General features: G+C 42.8%; 1 protein-coding gene and 1 non-coding gene across 2 annotated transcripts in view; one reads left to right on the top strand and one right to left on the bottom strand.

Moving 5' to 3' along the window:
- Window positions 1-13,805, bottom strand: part of Cdh13 (cadherin 13) — a 1,053,312-nt gene that overhangs the window by 905,406 nt on the left and 134,101 nt on the right. The window lies entirely within an intron of this gene.
- On the top strand, window positions 4,016-4,122 carry LOC116071597. Its single transcript, XR_004111008.1, has one exon. It is a non-coding gene; the product is annotated as a U6 spliceosomal RNA (small nuclear RNA).

Raw genomic sequence — 13,805 nt, 5'->3', positions numbered from 1 at the left:
AATGTGACTTAGAGGGAAAGATGACTAAGTAGATGAATGTACATACCAATGGAAGGACAGATATGATGTGGGTGCACAGGTAGCTATATGGTTGCATAACAACCCCAACTGTCAGGGAGATAGAGTGTGTATCAACCATATAGGTTATGTCCATTAAGAAAACATCTGGCCTGGCAAGATGAGTCAGTGGGTATAGGGACTTCTGCCAAGCCTGAGGACCTCAGTTTGATCCCTAGAACCTACATGGTAAAGGGAGAGAATTAACTTCTGCACATGTCCTATGATCTCTATGCATGTGCTGTGGCATGCACACACACATATGCACACACATACATAAACACATACCAAATAAGTCAATGGAAGAAGGGAGGGAAGGATGATGGGGGAGTAGTAGTAGTAGTAGTAGTAGTAGTTGTTGTTGTTGGAGGAAGAGGAAGAGGAGGAGGAGGAGGAGGAGGAGGAGGAGGAGGAGGAGGAGGAGGACAACAACCTGCTAGTCCTGTTAGTAAGCCTATAAACCTTGAGCCACCAGCAGGACTTAGTAGTCTCCAGCCCCAGAACTAGAGGAGTGTGGAAGACAATGAGATTTCAGGCTATAGGACAATAGGTGCAGTGTCTCCAGGTGGATTCCCACTGGCCACGCCTTAGCAGTGATCAAACCCACTTCATAAGAGTTTTAAAAGCATTATCTCTGAATACTTCTCCATTTATTCTTTCTTCTTTGAAATGAACCCAGTGGCAAGCCACAGGGGATGCACTTAAAACAGAAATTGACAGAAAATATGAAAGTCAAGTCCAAGGCCTCCTGCCTGCCCAGCAAGTGTCACAAAACAACCTCTTTGGGCAGTAGTAAGGGAGGTCGGACTCCCCATGCCTAACCTCCTCCCAAGGCAACCAGGTTTTTCTCAAGTGGGCAAAAAATAGAGCACTGGCATCAGTCAGCTACTGCCAACTGTAGGACAGAACATAACCATTGCTTTTATGTCAGGCTGTTATATTTTTGACCACTACCAACTATATTTCTATTATATATATTTCTATTATATATATATATATATATACATATATATATATATGTATATATGTATATATGTCTTTGCTTCCTCAAAAATAACAATAGAATAATGAACCAGTTTGGGTAAGAAAAGCTGTCAGCTTGGCTAAAGTAAGTCAAGTTTTTCTTAATATTATTATTATTATAAAAAATAAATGAGGGCACTAATCATGCCAGTTGTGATTTTGACTAAGTCATTTCTGATGTAAGTTTATTAAACCATGAATTTTCTCTTGAGCTAAACTAATGACCACTATTAGGTTTGCGTCTCTATTTTAAATGATCAAAATATTCAGCAGAATATGATGAAAATTATAGATAGTGATAATTACAAAATGTCGGCATCACCTGGAATCAATTTACCCATATGTCAGCTCGGTCACAGAGGAAGAGCCGCTTGGAGATGCGCAGAAGCCAGGCGGCATGAGCTGCTGTCATTTATCCTTCAGGGACTGTCAGGACTGGATATTTATATTCCTTGCTACCCAGGAGTCATTTCGAGCCTGCCTACCATCCCCTTTATCAGAGAGCAAGAGAAGGATCATCAAAGAGACACACCTTCCCCTCCTCTAAGGCCCTGACCCTCTAATGAATTTCTGAAGGCAGGCATAGCTTTCAAATAAACTCTGACAGGGCCACTTATGGTCTACAGGGGATAGTGTTCCTCTTTAAAATATGGTCCTGGCCTGTCCTAATTTCCAATCCTATAAGCAAGAGGGCAGAGGTTTGGTGTAGTGTAATCTGGTATTTTTCTTGATATTACATCATAGGTTTCAGCCCTTGAAGCTATTCATGTATACCTGAAACCCAGAGCAATATGGATTTGCTCTCTGTACCAAAGGGCAGAGACAGTATCCCCCCTAAAACTGTGATGAATTTGTCTCTTTAAGAACTAGTTGATTTGGGGGCAGGGGAGGGGACTTTCTCACAAAGGAACTGAATGACAGAATAGAATAAGAGGTTGTTGTCTTCTCCTCATGCTGAGCTTCTGTCACTACCTGGTAGGGAAGAGACATTGGGGAGCACACTCACACATGCAGGAACACACACATGCATACATACATACATACATACATACATACATACATACATGCATACATAGATACATGCCTTTGTGGGTGCACACTTGCACACACACATACACATGTATGTAGAAATGCACACATGCATGCATGCCACTCCCAGAACTGTTTTCTGATCCACACAACCCAACAAACCCTGTCAGCTGTGGCAGGACAGTGTGTAGGAACACACAGCACAGATGGCTTACAGCAGAGCACATGTGCAGTGTGGTTCTTTTTGACTTGCCTTGGCCTTTTCAGGCCTGACCTTGGAGTGAGCCACCACCATTCTACACCCGGTCATTGCTCTCACTGCAATCCTGACATTAGTCATCCTTGTGGTTACACAAGAATTCCTCCAGGGCTGTCTCCTGGTTTCTTAGTTCCATGAGAGCAGACTGTCTGTCACCTGCTGACTGAGTGACCTTAGACATGTGTTTGTCTGAGCCTAAGTGTCCTTCTCTATAAAATTGGGGAGATACAACCTCCCATTAAGGGATTGAATTTTCCAAGTGATTAGTATATTATAAATGCCATTTCACATGTCAACCACAATGAATAATGGTTTCAAATATCTTGGAAGGTAGGCATCCTTGAGAGCTGGATGCTGCCTCTTGTCTGATGGGCTGATAATGTGAGCGTCATCTTCTTCTAAACCTTTCTAATTTAGGCTTCATGAGTCTCCTCCCTCTTAGAAATTCTGACCGTTTTCTTCTCTTTCTAGGATCCAAGCCCTTCCATCTAAGATGGACCAATACACACAGCAGCCTCCAGGGCTCACTCCTGCTCACTCTCTTCTCAGACTTACATTTGTGTTGCCAAACTTTACAATCATAGGAACGAGGATACTTCAGCTCCCGGGGCTCAGGCATCTAAGTGTAGGTGGAAGTGGTGCTGGTGCCTGTGTTAGCTACCTTCTATCTGTGTTTATTTGGGGTCCAATAGCTTTATATACTGGGAACACACTGCAGGGGGTAGGGGTATGGCTAAATAGATTAAAAAAAAAACATACCAAGCAAGCATGAGGATCATAGAACCTACAGAAAATCTGGATACATGTGGGGACCTCCTGTAATCGCAGCACTCAGGAGGCAGAGACAGAAATCCCCAGGGCAAACTGACTCAATGCTGTGAAAGTTCCTTCCTTTGACGATCTGTGAGCAATGTCTACCCTCACCTCCCATGGCAAACCAAAGCGCAATTCTACCAGTTCACCCTGAGGATCAATGTGTCTATCAGCTTACTTACAATCAATGGGTAAAACATTACTACAGGAGCATGGGTAACCTCAAATCATCCACAATGGCAAATATTTACCCAGCATGGATGACGGTTTCTTCATAGCAGTGTAGTTGGAGCTCCCCTACCCCAAACCATATCCCAGAGAACCCTTAGGATCCCCCCAGGAGATATTCAATTAAAACAGATTTGTATACACATGGCTGGGAGGAGGGGTTGTCCTGTGAATGGCCCTGACTCTTCTTTCTGGGAGAGAATGCCTCAATCCACAAGCCTTACTGAGATGGACTCTGGAGAGACGGCACAGCTGATTTTACGAAGAGGGGATTTTGGTTGGGAGGATGGTGCTTTGTAGCATTAAACTAGCTGGACTTGGGTTTAAGAAGGGACCTTGCTTCAATAAACACAGTGAAAAACAATCTATAAAGACACAAAATGTCAGCTTTAGACATCCATATACCCATATAGAGGCACATATATGATGCATCCCTGTATATGTGCACACCCATACTTAAGAGAACCTCTGTATACACCACACAAAATACATGTACAAACCTCATGTTATACATATTGAGAACCACCTATGTATAGCGATGCCATAAGTTAACCTGGTGCTTTATATGCTATAACAAACAAAGGCAATTTTAAAATAAAAAACGTAGTGCTCGCTTCAGCAGCACATATACTAAAATTGGAACAATACAGAGAAGATTAGCATGGCCACTGTGCAAAGATAACACACAAATTCATGAAACATTCCATATTTTTTGGCTTCAGGACCCAACAGGGATGAATTTAGCCAAAGTACCCAACGTAGAACCTGCAGAGAACACCTTCAGTAGATAGGCACAGTCCTCAATTGAGGGATGGGGCCACCCATCCATCTCAAAATTTTTAATCCAGAATTGTTCCTGTACAAAGGAAAGATAGGGACAAGAAAAAATGGAACAGAGACTGAAGGAAAGGCCATCCAGGGACCACTCCACCTAGGGATCTATCCCATCTGCAGACACCAAACCCCAACACTATTGCTGATGCCAAGAAGCACTTGCTAACAGGAGATTGGTATGGTTATTCTCTGAGAGGTCCTACCAGCACCTGACCAATACAGATGCAGATACTCACAGCCAACCATTGGACTGAGCCCAGGGACCTCAGTGAAAGAGCTAAGGCGAAGGACTGAAGGAACTGAAGGGGATAGTAACCCCATAGTAACCCACAGTATCAACTAACTGGACCACCCAGAGCTCCCAGAGACTAAACTACTAACCAAAGAGTATATACATGGAGAGAGCAAGGATTCCAGCTGCATATATAGCAGAGGATGGCCTTTGTCTGGCATCGATGGGAGGGGAGACCCTTGGTCCTGTAGAGGTTCGATGCCCCAGTGTAAGGGGATGCTAGAGTGGTAAGGCAGGAGTGAGTGAGTGGGTGGAGGAGCACCCTCATAGAGGTAAAGGGGAGCAGGGTGAATTGGGGTGGGATGGAGGGTTTGTGGAATGGAAACCAGGAAGGGGATATCATTTAAAATGTAAATGAATAAAATGATTAATAATAAAATAAAATAGAAAATATAAGACTTGAAATGAAGGGCAAGGTGTGGCACTAACTCAGGGAGACACATTGCACCTGTATGATGATAATGACATACAATGGAAGAGAAGAGGGGAGGAGAGTGCCACAGCTGTGACCGTCACTCAGCAGGCATGAAAGAAAACATCTATGAAAGTGAGAGTGTTTTGATTAACATTTTTTTTCCTTTTTTAATCATTGAGATTAACTTGTATTGCTACTTTGCCTACATCATAAAAGAAGCGGTGACATTTAGCATCAAGGTAAATTAAATGAGCGTATTCAATGTATTATGCTACATGGGATAGGGAAGACGTGCAGTTCTTAAATCTCTGTAGCAGACATTCTAAGAAAGACGAGGGTTTTGGAAAAGGTCCAAGTTCAAATTGACTAGCTTTGGAAACAATCAGTAGGAGATAAGATGCCTTCTGTGCAGCCAGAGCTCCTAAGTTATGGTAATCTCTCATCTTAACTAAAGGAAGAGGAGGGGAGTGCACAGAGACACAGAGATAGAGGGAGAGTGGGAGGAACACAAAGATGCAGAGAGGGAGAGCATCTGGAGGGGGTTTTTAAAGAGATGCTTCCAGCTACAAGGTAGCTGACATAAAGTACCTAGACTTCCCATCCATACAGCTTCCCATACCAAGTGCATGGGTTCTAAGGAAAACTCTTATTTGTATAGAACATCAACAGGAGCCTCAAGGGAATGCCTCCCCCATATTCAACTTAGGAAGAAGGTTGGATTCATCATCAGGGTCAAAGAAAGTGGATTCAAAGCAAGCAACATAAGAATGAAGACTTCTAGACCAGAAAAACTTGCCTCTGCCCTGGGTTTTTCAAGCCAACACACCTTTATTTTAGGAAGTGGATTACCAGGATACGTAAGAATTCTTAAGACAGACAAGATTTTCTTTGGGAAAGATCTCTCTACTGTACCTGTATACATAACTTGATATTGACTTGATATTCGCTTTATATTGAAGTAGCCTTGGGTACTTTGCTAGGCAGCATCTGGCTCTCAGTGATATCTGCTTTCCCAGGTATTTGGTTTCCTGGACTTCACTATCATGAAGTTGGAACAAGATTTAGTGACTTGCTTTGAAGGAACTAAACATGGTCTTCCATGATGAAGTAATGGAAGGGCAGAGCTCTGGAGTCACAATCCCTCTGATTCTCCTCCATCATTTGTCTCCATGAGGTAAGCTGCCCTCTGGGGGAGACCACAGAGCAAGAGACTGAGGGCTTTCCTCACCCATCTGCCAAACAGAAACCAAGGTATGGAGTCCTATAGCCTCAAAAGACAAACTCCTCCTCACATCTTCATGGGTATATTCAGAAACTAACCTACAAGACTCATATAAATGAAACCTGGGGTCCAAGTTAACCTTGGTGGTTAGCCTCGGTTATGGCTAAGCTATATCTAGAATCTTGATACCCAGACATCTTGGATAGTTTTCATGTAAACAACTATGTTTCAGGATAATTTGTTATATGCCAATAAATAACTGGCTCAAACAAATATATTATACATCATAGTGCAGAATTTGTGGAATGAGAACACATATTGTATCCGCTGAAGGATTCCACTCAAATCCATCTATGGCATCTTTAGATGTATAACTCTCTGGTGCCCTTTAGAGTGGGAATGATGCAAGGTTGTACAATATTAAAGTTGCATGAACATGTCTACCCTACATTCCGAGTCCTTGTGAGACTTGAACTTAATTTTCTATAATATTTTCTGGCCCACACAGGGCGTCACCTTCTTGACCCTTAGTTTTCCTTACTTGTAAAGTAGATTTAAAAGTTCCAACCTTCCCCATCTTCTTGGAAAGGTAAAAAGGATTTTATGAAAGTCAGTGTCTGACACACAGCAGAAGGTAGCCAGGAACTCACTCCAAGACTAGCCAGGAACTCCTCAGTTTTGGTGCTGGGTTAAGTGTGCCTGGTTCTGTCCTCTGCCAAAGGTGAACTGTGACCTCCTATCTTGTCTCTATAAGGAGACAAGGGGAACAGAGCCACTGGCCAAGCATCCTAGCTTTTTAGTACAGCAGTTCCCCCAACAGAGTCTGATGACACCCTGAAGGACCAGGTGTTCTCCTTGGAAAACAACCCAATCCCATCATCAACCCAGTGTGGTGAATGAAAACAGAACCAGACAGGACCAGGGTTTAACTCCTTTATTCAGTTGGAACCAGTGCTCCCCAAACACACTGGTGACAGTGCTGAGATTCTAATTTGAAAAGAAGGCTCATTTTCAGTCTCTTTGTACTGTTACAGTAGCTGCCAGTGGGTCCAGCTGGTCCCTTGGCGGACCCCACTTACTACAAGAGGAGCCACAGACTGGAAGAGTCATGCTAAGCATGAATACTTAAGGCCAGTCTAGGGCCTCTACTAAATGAGCATGCTGGGCAGTATGCATTGCAGGAGTCAGCCTCAAAAGAAACAGTATTATATGTCATTTCCTTTTTTTCGAGTTCTTTTGTCCATTGACAAAAAACAGAGCTAACTGTTCTTGTCCAAACAAGAGTGAAGATACTCACGGGCTCAAGGAACTGTCCTCCCTATAATGTACCGATTGGCTATTACTTGAAGAGCCAACTTTGTGCCTAGCCATATGCTGGGAGTTTCTTGGAGTTATGGAAGACTATGACACATATACTTAAGATCACTAGCCAAGAAGCCAGACTGCCCAGGTTTTCCATCTTGTTTCATTCCTGATTTGCCAGTGAAAGATCCTAAGCTGCTGCTTAATGTTGCCTGGGGATGGGGATAACAAAGTATTCCTCTCACAGCAATTTCCCTCACAGATGAAATGGGCCAACATGCTTTAACATACCAGTGTTCTTACTAAGGGTTTCATCAATGCCAGCAATTTACCCCTGGCCTTGGCTTTTGGGGTAGCTGTAACTCTACTCCATCTCACCAACGAGGAACATGCAAGTCAAGGAGAAGTGGTTTTCCCAGTTTGCACAGCTGGGGCACTACAGATCTGGACGTTGCATCCACGTGTGACCAAATCCAAAGCTGTCGTCACTATGTTATAAGGCTGTGTTGACTTTTATCAGATGGTTCCTGAGTCTAGTAACTGCATTCTGACTACTTCCCATGCTGTGGCAACGGCAGGCAGTTTTATGAGGCTCATCTCTGGTTGAGGAATTAGAGGGGTGCTGAAAGTCACGACTGGTAGGAGGCTAGCACACAGGGTATCCCATTCCATCATCCTATTGCCTATGAGAAGGTTACTGTGTCTGCAACCTCTCAGTAGGCACTGCAATGGTGTCTCAGGCTTACTTATGGGTGTTGGTACTGTGACCCATTTCATGTCTATGTCAAGGCAGTTAACTGCCAAGAGCATACCACTCTTTCCCCAATAGTAGACATGATGGGTATATCTGTCATGGTTGAGAAGGCAGGCAGCCTGGCAAGGAGAATGAGCCCAGGCACACCAGTTCCTGGCTCAGTAGCCAACTCATGACTACAAATGTTAAACCAGAGTCATTTCCAGGCTCTGTGTTTTATGTTCTTCTTATTGCACTCTGACCTCATGGATCTCCCGACTGACATACTTGGGGAGCATGCAGTGCTTTCAGGATGGAGCCAAACCCCTAGAAGAGTTTAATATAGAATGATGGTGACAGTCAAGTCACGTGAGAGAAAAGCTGCATGGGAGGGACAGCCCAGAAACCGGCTCAAGGTAAATGCTGTTGAATAAAAAATAAATTCACCTTATTCTGAAGGGGAAGTTAAACCTAAACGTGTTTCCGCTCTGCACCATGTAGACTTCTAAGGACTGAACCATAGCTTACCACGTCTCCCAAAGACTTATGAGACAGGTACTCTAAGTATTCACGATGCACAGATGCGAAAGCCAGGGCACGTGGAGACGGGACAGCTGTGCTACAACTGTACAAATATAAAGGGAAGAAGCATGTACTGCCAGAACTCACACTTGACCACCCACCATGCCAGAGCCTCACCCTGGCCACATCATTAGACAAACAATGAGAAGATATTCTAGGGAAACAGTGTGAACAAGTCACTGTGTATAAGCAGAAGCAATATCTCTAGATGAGTTAGGAAGAGAGGATGTAATGGCTGCAACCCAAGGGTTGTGGTTAACCTTGAGCACTAATAGGGCAGATTCTAGAGTCACCTAAGAGACAAGCCTCAGGGCACAGCTGTAGGAAATATGTAGATTAGACTAATAGATATGGAGAGACCCGCCCCAACTGTCTAAATCACAGCCTGGGCTCCTGTTCTGAATAAAAAGGAAATGATGAGCTCAGTATCACCATTCATCTCTCTGCTTCTTGCCTGTGGCTAGAGTGTCACCAGCTGCCTCATGGCCCTGTTGCCTTGGTTTCCCCACTAGGATGGCTGTACCTTGAATTAAACTTCTCCTTCCTTAAGGAGTTGATTGGGGACTTGCAAGGAGGGGCAGCTCTTGTCCCAACAACCAGAAAAGAAACAAACACAATAAGCAAAATTTTATATTCAATTTGCCTCAGCTGGATGACAGAAATCATTCTGAGCTCTAAGAACTACAGGCCTACAATGGATGCCCCTAAATGTAGATAGTACTGAACACTGTGTGCTAAGCAGCTCCTGTACACATCATCTATCTTTAATAAAAGTTTCATTCGTAAATCGGGCACAGTAAGTAATTGTAAACAGAACAATGTAGGAAGCAGGGTTGTCCGTGCACAAATGGAACCACTGATAAGGAGTCCCCATGTTCTTCATGATGGTAGAGGCAGTACATGCCTATGGACCTATGTACCTAGAGGGAAACCAAAATGTATTGGAGAATCGTGAGTTCTGAAAGTACCCCTCGACCATGAGAGTGCCTTAAAACACAGAGCTGAGACTGCCTAGTGTTTAAAGGGAACTTCTCCATGTACCTCTGATATTACAGGGTCATGATCCTCCATTATCAACACAGCAGTGCTTTCTGTGACACTAAAATGGAACTGTGGACGAGGAGTGTAGCCATTGTGGTGGACTTCATGATGTTTTATCTATCATGCTGATAGTCAAGGTGGGAAAACTAGAGAAAAGAAATGGAAACTTTTCTAAAGCAGGGCTCTTGTAGCCAAGAAAGCCAGCAAAGAGAAAGAGAGGCATTCATTTCTAGAACTACAAAGCACCGACTCAGTCTGGCTGTAAGTATTTCTGCTGGCTTAGCTTATTCAGCCTTCTCTACCTCTGCCTCCATGCTTTGGTCCAACTGCAGCTGACTCTGGGAGACAAAAATATCCAGCTCAGAGCTTCATCCCTTGATGCAACGTAAGTAACAGTTCTTCCCACCAAACGACTAATACTTGATTCCCATGCCCCTTTTGTATCATTTTTTGAGAACCATCTGGAGAAAACCTACGAATAGTGACTAGGAAATTATTCTGACATAGTTATTATGAGCTTGGCCTCTGTAGTTGGACTTAATTATTTCAATGGTCTACTCTGTAACTATGATGTTGGACCAACTTTGTTACCAAAGTCTTAGGTTCATCATCTGTCTAAATCACAGACATCCACATGAGTGATGATGGAGCTGGTGATTGTTCTAGTTTCATTTCCACTACTATGATAAAATATGCTGACAAAAATCAACTCAGAGGAGGAAGAGGCTCATTTTAGTTTATGAATCCAGTCTACAGTCAATTATTATGAGAAATCCAAGGCAAGAACTTGAAACAACTCCTCATATCACATGCATTGTTGAGGGTAGAGAAAGATGGATGCATGTACGCTTACCTTGCCCTTTGCTTTATTTTTCCACTCTGTTTCTACACAGTTCAGGACCCCCTGACTAGGGAGTGATGCCACTCAGAGTGGACTGCATCTTCCCATAATCAGCTTAAGACAATCCCCTACAGAGATGCTCACAGGACAACCAAAACACACACAGTCCCTTGTTGAGGCTCTCTTTCCAAATAATTCTGGGTTATATTGAGTTGGCAATTAGAGCTAATCACCACAATGATGGTTCCAATAACAGCAGTGAGATCTCTCTCCTGTGATTCCTAGGACGATTAGCCATTGCTGAGCCCATACTACCACATATCTTCAATAGCCTGGTTGTGTTAGCATTTCCATTTGTCCCTGTGTTTGTCTGTCTAGCACTGCTCACATCCAGACAACTCAAGTTCAAGTATCCTGATCTAGAAGTCTGCTCATTTCCCCAGTTTACCATCCTTGGATACACCTGTCTTGCCTGTGCAAATGACCAAGTGTGGACTGCATGCTGCTTCACAGTCTGTATAGACTAGAGGAGAAGCAAACACTGCCAAGCTCCACCTGCATCTCATCGCCCTGAATCTCTCTGACATTTTTCTAAATGCAGACTTCCAGTATGCTATTGTTCCTGGAAGCCAGCACCTGCAATAGCAGGCTAGTAAATATTTAACAACCATTCCTACTTAGTGAGGGGAAGTCCTGGCTTAGAACACTGGCCGATTTCTTTCCAGTATAATTACTCCCCACCATGGTTTATTCAAGTTACCCATGTCAGGTCATCTAGCTCACAAAAGTTCCTATGTAACATCTAGTTCTTACAAACCATTACAACCAAAACAAACCAAGGGCATCTGGGTTTCTCTTCTATAAACAGACACTGCATTCAGGCTGCTAGGCTTGGCTTTGCTTGTAGTTAAGGAGTTTTGGAGTTCCTAGGATGTTCCTCTACTCCAACAGCCCTGATCCCAAAATGGGTACATTCAAAGATATAGGTACTCATGTTTCTTGTTGGGCTCAATGCTTGGTAGTAAAACAGATTAACAGCACCCTTTCCAAAAGCCATCAGCTAACCTCTACTTTATCATCAACAGTACTAGATCTGATGATGTCAGTCTAATACACTCTTCAAAAAAAAAAAAAAAAAAAAAAAAGACTCCTGATTTCAGAAAGACATGCAAACAAAGCCCATGTCAGCACACTCTGTGTAGATAATCATTGATTAATGCACAGACCATGTCAGTACATGGCTATCTATATAATCACTGTATTATGCATTTTAATTAACCAACCCAACAAACACCCAGAGTATCTTTGTGATAACTTGAAAGGCATCTTTACAGAAAGACACATAATAATAGGTAAGTCTTCCAGGGCTGGCATTTGTTAAAAAGGCCTGTGGCTGTTAAAATGTACGTAAGATGTTTGAAAGCAGTCGGTCAGTGGTGGCACACGCCTTTAATCCCAGCACTTGGGAGGCAGAGGCAGGTGGATTTCTGAGTTAGAGGCCAGCCTGGTCTACAGAGTGAGTTCCAGGACAGCCAGGACTATACAGAGAAACCATGTCTTAAAAATACCAAAAAAAAAAAAAAAAAAAAAAAAAAAAAAAAAAAAAAAAAAAAAAAAAAAAAAGTTGTTAGAAAGGATGAGATTGTTTATGAACAAATGAGACTTTACCTAAAAATCACAACTTAATCTCTTTTAAATATACAGAGGGAAAAAAACCTATCAGAAACACTGCCACAATAGGGGGAGTATTTAACTAAAATATCCATTTCTAAGAGCAGAGCTGTGATACAGTAATTGGGAAGGGACTGTGTGAAAGTCACGGAGTGACAGCTGTCTCTGGATTGTAATAACAGCACAAAGCAGGGTTAGTGCATATGGAGTTATATAGGCAAAGCGTATGGTGGCTTTTAAACAGCATCAAGAATACATGATTGGTGGCATATCAAGCAAAATAAAAATGAAATCAACAACTCAAATATGACTGCACAAGAAAGACTAGGCTGAGCTGAGGGAAATGTCTCTATGGAATACTCTTGGGAATCTAGCCCTTGAGGGATTTTCTTCATTTCCACTTTAAAACATTTTTTTAAACATTTAACTTTAAAAGATTTTTGATGTGTATAGATGTTTTGTTTACATATATGTATATATACACCATGTGCTTGTCTGGTGCCCACAGAGACCAAAAGATGGTGTCGGCTATGCCTTGGGAATGAAGTTACAAATAATTGTGAGCTGCCATATGAGTGCTTGGAATCGAACGTGGGTCCTCTGGAGGTGTCTTTAACCACTGAACCATCTATTCAGCCCCTGTCTTAGTCACTGATCTATTGCTGGGAAGGCACACCATGACCGAGGTAACTCTTAGAAAGCATTTAGCTGGGGGGCTTCAGAGCTCTAGTCCATGATCATCATGGAGGGAAGCATGGTAGCACATATGGTATCTGAGAGCTACATCCTTGTCCAAAGGCAGAGACAGAGACAGACAGACGGACAGACAGATGGACAAGTGTGTGTGTGTGTGTGTGTGTGTGAGAGAGAGAGAGAGAGAGAGAGAGAGAGAGAGAGACAGAGACAGAGACAGAGACAGAGACAGAGACAGACAGACAGACAGACAGGCAGGCAGGCAGGCAGGCAGGCAGGCAGGCAGGCAGAGACTGAACCTGAGAACCTGACATGGACTTTTGAAATTTCAAAACCCACCCCAGTGACATACAGATCCTCAAACAAGGCCACACAGTTCCTAATCCTTCTAATTCTTTCCCACACTTCTTTTCTGTAGTGACTACACATTCAAATATATAAGCTTATGGGGCCACTCTTATTCAAACCACCATAGCCTCTCTTTTCTTATTTTCCAATTTCTAATGAAGTAAGAAAAAAAAACTTTTATAATAAGAAAACCATTCTGATTAATCAATTGAATTATAACAGTATAGTATGCACATACATAAACACACACACACACAAACACAAGGAGAGGAGGGCCTGTGACAATATCTAAGTTGGTAAAGAGCTTGCCTTGCTAGCATGAAGAACAAGTTCAATCATTCAGATACTACAGAAAGGAGAAGCTCTGTGTGATGGGAAGTAGAGAAAGGCACATCCCTAAGACTCATTGGTGGGCCAGTTCT

The sequence above is a fragment of the Mastomys coucha genome, unplaced genomic scaffold, assembly GCF_008632895.1.
Source record: "Mastomys coucha isolate ucsf_1 unplaced genomic scaffold, UCSF_Mcou_1 pScaffold22, whole genome shotgun sequence".
Lineage (NCBI taxonomy): Eukaryota > Metazoa > Chordata > Mammalia > Rodentia > Muridae > Mastomys > Mastomys coucha.
The sequence above is the reverse complement of the archived record's forward strand: the minus strand, read 5'-3'. Positions and strand labels throughout refer to the sequence as shown.